The sequence below is a fragment of the Phoenix dactylifera genome, chromosome 16 (assembly GCF_051530095.1).
Source record: "Phoenix dactylifera cultivar Ajwa chromosome 16, Ajwa_hap1_PhDact_Kaust_v1.1, whole genome shotgun sequence".
Classification (NCBI taxonomy): Eukaryota; Viridiplantae; Streptophyta; class Magnoliopsida; order Arecales; family Arecaceae; genus Phoenix; species Phoenix dactylifera.
This window is the reverse complement of record NC_143205.1, coordinates 19,794,670-19,802,476: the sequence shown is the minus strand read 5'-3', so window position 1 is coordinate 19,802,476 and position 7,807 is coordinate 19,794,670. Positions and strand designations below refer to the sequence as shown.

Below are 7,807 nucleotides of genomic sequence, written 5' to 3'. Positions count from 1 at the left end.
CTACCAAAGCCAACAACCCCAAGTAATCCCAGATTGCGGATTGTTTGAGGCAGGAATTGTAGGGCCTTTAATGGCGGATACATTCATGCTATGGAGTAAATATCCAACTAAAGTACATGACTAAACCGAAAGCAAATGACTTTGCTGTTCAGGGTACCTGGCACCATAATGCTCAAGTGCAGGTAAGTGGGAAGATTTTCACCAGGTATGGAACATCTATTTTTCAAGTGTAAGCATGCAAGGCTTGCGTGGGAACAATTGAATGGAACTTGGCTGGAACAGTAGCCTTTTTCTTCCTCTCGGCTGCAACTCTAGAGTGAGTGGCTTAAAATTATATCTTCAAATCCTCTCTCAGGTGTGGCTCTTTTTGCTTCTATCTTATGGCAGCTGTGGAAAAATCGCAATGCCAAAGTGTTTCAGCATCCTGTGCGTAACACTCGGCGAGTATTACACGAGAGGCCATTTTGTGTCACGAATATGTAGATACTACTGCACATCCCACACACAGGAATCCTTCTTCGCAGGTTACTTGGCAGTCTCCACACCATGATATATAAAGCCTAGTACTGACGGCTCCACACGTTTGTACTGAAGGCTTCCTAGGAACGGATAAGATATCCAGCTACATCGTGCTTATCATATTGGAAAGTTGGGACCACTTGGACTTCTATAAGCAAGCTTCAGTTTAAAACCAAACCAATAGGGTAAACCACCGATTTGCCAAATTACCTCATGTCATGTTGGGTTCGGAGCCAGTTTTTTTGGGTACATCAACTGCTTATACTAATCTCACATGAGCATAGCCAATTGAATCATTAAAAAGTAAACTGTATAGTGGTGGAGGAAGGCACAACACTCTTGTGGCATGTTGGGATTCGTAGCCAGTTTTTAACCGCGTAACAGTTCTCCTTTCACGTGCCAAAACCGCCGAATTACCTCGTGCGGCGTTCGATTGGGAGCCCGTTTTCAACAGCGTAACAGACTAACGATACTCATTTCACGGTCGTGTCATCCTCGAGAGCTTCAACCCCAACTCCTCTCGTTCTCGTCCGCCCTCTTCCTCCTCCATCCCTCTCCCATTCCTGTCCTTCCTCAAGAACGTCTGTACTGCGCTCCAGCTGTCAGGTCGCAGGCGAAGGAGCTCCGATCATCCCTCCAGCGGACCGATCTCGCACTCGCCCATTCGATCTCGGTCGGCCAGCCGGCGTCTCCGATCTCACCTCCGCGCTCCGATCTCACCTCCGCGCTCCGATCGTATGCGTCTACCCCCCGTCCCCCCTTCTTTTTCTGGCTTCGTCTCTCCGACGAGAGCCTTTCCATCTCCTCTCCTCGGTTTTTTCCTAAACCCTTCATGTCTAACCCGAACCCTAACCGACAACAATCATAGTATGATCTCTGGCTGCTGAAAATCCAGCACATCGGTAGTAGTTGTGTTAATTTAGAAATTTATTATGGCTATTGTTTTCTGAATTGTTACTTAATTGTTGTGATTGATTGATATTCCTTAGTGCTCTCAATTTCGTGGATTTTTAGGCAATGTGCTCTTTTTCGTAAATACCTAGATGTATCTATGCATGTGAGTTTTTTGTGTTTCTGCTTGGTTCGCTATAAAATGCTTTTTGATAGCTAAAGTAAGATTGTGGCCTTTATCTAGGTGAGGTTTTGAGGTGGAGGTTATGACTAGACATTGGTTATCGAATATGGCTTTCTTGACATCTTTGAGGATAATGTGTCTCTCTTGTTCGTGTTGCTTAGCTGCTTATCGTCCTTTGTGAGCTTATGAAGGTTAAGGATTTCGGGACTTTGATTTTGTGCTTTTGGATTTTATGGCAATGTTTTCCAATATTAAACTATGGCATTGAGCAGATTTGTTCTGAATTCTGATGCAAACTTGGATGAACCATTTTTTAGCCTTTGTCGGTAGTTAAAAGTTGTGGTCTGTATTTATTCGTATCTGTATCTCCTTAGCACCAAGGGAGTCAAAGGAACGACAGGTTTCAGTATATGATCAGGTGTTAATGCTAAGATTTAATGTCTTTGATGTATTTGAATTGTTTGGCGCCTCTCAATTTTTAATGTGCCCAGTAGTATTCTGCGGTAGTCTGTGTTGGGGAAGGAAAGATAACTTTTCCCAGAAACTTGTATATTTATTGTTACTTAATTTCCTTATTTACTTCATTTCTCATCATTATTGGTTATTGGTTTAGAACACTAGAAAATGGAAATCCATTGTCATATTTGTATATAACTTTTAGCTAAAAAAAAATCTGTGGGCGGACATATATAGTCTCTTAGATCTCAGACAGTTCAAGTTTTTAACATTTGTATCTCTTGGCTATAAATATATGCTCTGACATACCATTCTTCCATTTCAGCCCTTGGTTCATCCACTCAATGAGTTTTTGGCACTCCAATCATTTCTAGCAGTTCTTCAACTCTCTCTAACAACCTCCAGCTTTCGAATTTACATATTTCCTTTTCAGTCTGTTCACTGCAAATTATTCATGCTTGGGGCCATGTATTTCGGGTTCTAACTTCATGTCTTAGTTTTTTGGTCAATCTGGTTCTCTTGCTGGAGAATATTTTATTTTTGCTCGCTTAAATTATGCTTAGATATTCTGATTTACATGTCTTTTTCAATCTGTTGATTGTAGAGTATTCATGCTTGCTTCCATGTATTTCGGGCCTTAACTTCATGTTTTAGTTTTTTGGTCAATATAGTTCTTTTGCTGGAGATATCCTTTTTTTGTTGCTTGCCTAAGTTATGCTTAGCTCTAACCTTTTGTTCATTAATTATGATGCGATGTAGTTTTGGACAGAAGGCAAACAAAAAAAAACTGTCTCATTCTTCAAAAAGAATTCTTGAAGTCATTATTAATAAGTGATTTTTTTATTTTTTTTTGGTTCTATGTTGCATGCCTGATTATTTGGTCATTTAGGTTCCATAAAGCTAATTCAAGATATATAAGAGTATATGTTGTTATCAACTGATTTCACAAGGATACCCTCCTGAAATTTAGACTTAATATGTTGTCATATAAATTGCTTGAAACCAAGAGTCAATTATAAAAAGGAAAAAAGTTCTATAATATATGTATAAAATACATATATACATGTGTTTATGTCTATGTATCAATATATAGTGGTGAATACTGATTGATTCTTGCATTTATTCGGTTAGAATCTTAATTGAGCTAAGTTTATGCTACAGTGCTACATTGTTGCATTTCAGTATTGCCATGAATGATGCTTATACGTGTTACCAATGTTGTTTTCTGGTACTAGTATATACTAGATCGGTGTGCTAAATATTGTCTTGGGCTAGCATGTATTAATATGTTAACATCCCATTGTAATTATTGTACTAATAATATCATAATGTTATTCATTATGTAAGAATGGGGGGCTATGATTATGACTTTTTGGACTTGGAAGTAGAAACTGTAGCAATATTTGTTATGGTTGCTGCCTATGCTGCACTTGTGTGCTATATGAGTTGCTTTTGGATTACCCATGAACTAGTGGTCAGTAGGGAGATGGAGGCAAAGCTACAAGACTAGGCTACACTGTAGTATGGGTGCTAGATGCATCAAAATGATGTGGATGAGAAAGGCTCTCTTCTTTAAGCTACATTCCATATAACATCTGAGGTGTCTTCTAGGGATGCTAAATGTTGGGGTCAAAGAGCAAGTGGTGATGTTCCCCTGCACAGTAGGACACAATGTCATGAATGGAGTTATTGGATACAATTCCATTCAGTCCAGATAGACTATTAGCTGGAAGTAGTTGATTCATGTTGATTCAGTATTGTCAATGTACTGCTGAAGCATCAGCCATTAGATGACTCTATCAGCGTTCTTGATGTAATATAGACATGCTGGTGTTGAGACATGCATAGGCATACACTCTTGCCATTTCTGTAGACACCAATTCCTTCAATATGAAGGATTTTACAGTTGTAAAATTCTGATATGGACATTGTGAGTCAACTTTGTCAAATGCATGAAGAAACTTTTGGTTGTCTCTGGGACCTTTTCTTACCCACATCAAGTTCCATCTTTTAATCGATTAAACATTTTCTTGTCTAGGACACCAAAGCAAACTAAGTATAAATGTATAATGATGGCAGGAAATAATTGGAAGAATGGGATGAGAGGCAAATGTAAAACTAATTTACTGATGTCGGTGGCTGACAACAAAACTAATGCTAGCTGGACTACTAATTGGTAAAGTTTCTGGGCCATCTGGTCGCTGACCCCATAATGGACCGCCCTTTTTCAGAAAATCATGATCCCTAAAGTATTTCAGTTTTGGGGATCTAATGCTGAAAAGCTGCCTTAACTTATAGCTCATTTCCAGTACTCCCATCTGTTGTTTTTTGCTGTTTTAATGAGATATAAATTTAGTGCTGTTTGAGATATCTTTTCACTTCCAAGTCTGAATACTTCATTTTCTAGTATGTACTTATTATCAAGTCATTGCTCTAGCTAAGTTGCTGACCAAGTCTCATATTTTATTTTCCAGTGTAGTTTCAACGATACGGCCAAATGACCTTGGAAGTTAATATAAATTGATTCTGGTGTGTGTAATGGCCTGGTTTTGTTTTCTCTATGTTGAAATTCTTCTCATATCCTTCGTTTTGTTCTGTAAAAACAAAAATCAACATTTTGCACCAACATCTGCAACATTATTTCGGGTAATGCATCATACCTCCATGCCAGACTCTATGCCCAATTTCTACTAGTACTACATTTGATTCTATCCTGGTGATCTAATTCATGAATAATGGTTGATAGGTCGGTCTTAAAATCCTTTTTTTGGCTGCATTTTATGACTGAAATTATTAGACAGCAGAACTGTATTGTTGCACCGAATAAATTGAGGTAGATTTAGACATAAATGTAGTTGCTGAACTAGAAGACTTTGTTTTAAATATTCGCTAGTTTGTTGATTTTTTTGGACAGATGCATTATGTTCAGAATATCAAGGTAAATCTATGGGTCTCATGTGCCTTGCCTGCTTTATTTTTTTCAGTTAGTACTCCCATATGGGTATCTTGTCCAGACCATGACTATGATTAAAAACCACATCCTTCCATTTGCTATGTGCTATTTCATTCCAATATGGTCACAATAACACTGATCTCTACTGATTCCATGGAACATATCTTTCACTTGGTTTCCTTGATTCTAACAATCTGATTAAGATACAATTGATTCCACTGGAGCCTGCTCTCCTAATTAGACTGTCTTTGAACTTCACTGCACATGATTAATCCGTCCAAACCATTCCAAGCATAAAGCTTCTGCAATTACAATATCAGTTTCAATTAATTGCCTTGCATTAATACATACTCGCACACATACGTGCATAATATCTTCCTCTTTTCTTTTTCCTCCTGCTTGAATGAACAAGTTCCTTTTTCTTCCTCCTGGTTGAATGAATATGTTGATTTGAATTTATAAGCCACTTGAAATCGAATTTGTACTGTTGCTACTTAAGGGAAAAGTTGCCTGCAATGTGGTATTTCTAAATAGAGCATGTTTACTTTGCAGGGGAATTGCTAATCCTGCATTGCCTATTCAGTTCAACATCACAAACTTTCGAAACCTTTGACGTCCCTCTGGATTTATTGTAACTTTTGGCTTCTTTCCTGCTTGGTTGTCTTTAAGCAGTCCAGAATGACCAAAGATTGGTCGCATGGTGAAGTTTTAAAGGCACTCTTTCCTCTACTAGATGGTAAAGACCTGGCCTCGTGCATGCTGGTATGCCGTCAGTGGAGAGACATTGCTAAGGAGGACTACGTTTGGAAGTGCATTTGTGCCAAGAGATGGCCTTCTATCTGCAGAAGACCTCTTCCTGCCCTTAGCTACTTCAAGCTTTTCAAAACCTTCTCCGGAAACCAGCGCCCTCAGCCTCTTCTTCCACCAAGGTTATCCTTCAATGATTTAGAATTCTACATCGATCTTTGGTCTGAAAAAAAGCTGATCTTCTCGGAAGCCATCTCAGGCTCTATGCTCCGGACAGGGATAAAAAACCCACCTCCCGGCATATCTGATATCCTCAAGGTACACCTTGATGGCCCTGATTACAAGATGATAGTGCAAGCAGAGCCAAGGTTCACCATTACTTTGGGAAGTACCATCAGTGTGTCCGTTCTTGTGGGTCGAAAGGATACCAATCAGATTGCATGCATCGTAAGAGACTCTTTCTTTGATTATGTTGATGGCAGTGCCTTCAGAGCACTTGCCTATGCCTATCTCAATTTTTCACCCGGACATCCATTCATATCTGAAATTAGAGCTTGGGTGTCCTTGCTATTTGTGGCCAATGGCAATGACAATGCCATTGATGTGTTTGGGATTGAGATAGACTTTTGTGATGCTGCAAGCAAAGAGCACGAAGTATTGTGGCTTCTAGACATGCTTGATTGGAAATGACCGCTGCATTTTGCTGCTGCCCGTATATAGAGACAACCTTTTAATTAAATGGTGTGTTAAGAACGGGATTATATTTATTATTTTGTAACTTATGTTCAAAGATCATTGCTACTTTTGTATCGACAGTTACTTTGTGGAGATAAACTTTTACTTCGGCTGCAGAAAATATGTAGCAAGGCCGGCCTGCTAAACCTGTCCTTGGCACCCAAGCTCGAGAACCCTGGTATGCCCCACTTGCACAGTCTTGCACTTCTATTTCTTGATGTCGTCTCTATTTTTGTGGTTTCCTGGCTATTATGTCTTTAGTTCCTGCAATCTAGCGACCATATAAAAGCTGTTTGCAATTGGCCCACAAAGGTGTTCATTTTATTGCAAGTCGATCTTGTGTTGACAAAGAACTTACAAGGTTTACTGAGGTTCAACTCATTTAGTTAGCTCTCTACACTTGGATACCATCGTCAAAACATTTAACTGTTTGAAATGATGACTATAAAATCTTACTCTGTGTAAAACATGTTTTACAAAAAAAAATGAAGGCGTTTTTGGTAGAAAATAAATGTAAGGCTTTCATGGACTCGTGTATTTGCTTGTAGTTTTTCCAGTAGGTTTTATTAAAACAACCGAACAAGTATTTTAACCGAACCTACTCATTGTGGGTTCTGTCAGAAGCCACTTTAGTAAAACCTGACTACCAAACGATTAGATTTGCTTTGCTGTAAGGTTATGTCGCTCACTGGGGAAAGAAACCAACTTATGTCCCATTCATGAAAACATGATTAGTGTAAAGGTTATTTGGATATAATTTCATCATTTAAAGTTGATTAAGGAGAAGCATCCCCATGACCATCAGGCATTAAGTGTATCGTGATATCATAGAATTAAAAAATTTTGTTGCATGACCAACCACCTGATATTACAAATTATCACTAGCTATTTCAAAATGCATGTAGAATATCTGCAAGAACTCATGACGAGAAATCGTGTCCAAACTTGCTCAGAATATATCAAGAAAAAAAGAAAAGAAAAGTTGGATTACCCATATAGTTTCAGAGAACGCCTTGCCGTCTTCCTCCCATGTCTTTGATGCTTGTTCAGCTTGCGTGGCAATGCTGCATCTTCAGTTCCTCTCCTACTTATGTAAGTTGTCGAACGGCTCGGCACCATGTCCACGGATCATATACATTGACCTCTTCAGGGATGCTGCATGCTTTTCATGGGTGAATCAAGGTTTGCCTCGGTTGGCAGTAGTCCTCTAAGCCCCTAGAACATTTTCAAGAGCTCGTGCGATCTCTTCTTATGGTGCTGTAGAAGATGAAGCATGTGCACATCTGTGACCTTGTCTTCTGTTTTGGCTTTGAACAGAGCTT

The 7,807-nt window shown here is 39.1% G+C and overlaps 1 pseudogene across 3 annotated transcripts; it reads left to right on the top strand.

The window, feature by feature from the left end:
* The first annotated feature begins 983 nt into the window (after nucleotides 1–983).
* LOC103716730 (F-box protein At5g39250 pseudogene) lies at nucleotides 984–6,606 on the top strand (annotated as a pseudogene). 3 transcript variants are annotated; one of them, XR_015974066.1, is made up of 2 exons: nucleotides 984–1,254; nucleotides 5,556–6,606. The product of XR_015974066.1 is annotated as an F-box protein At5g39250 pseudogene, transcript variant X1 (transcript). The 3 variants fall into 3 exon arrangements; XR_015974068.1 differs by having other exon boundaries at nucleotides 992–1,254; nucleotides 5,676–6,606; XR_015974067.2 differs by lacking the exon at nucleotides 984–1,254 and adding an exon at nucleotides 1,261–4,696.
* Nucleotides 6,607–7,807: the final 1,201 nt, after the last annotated feature.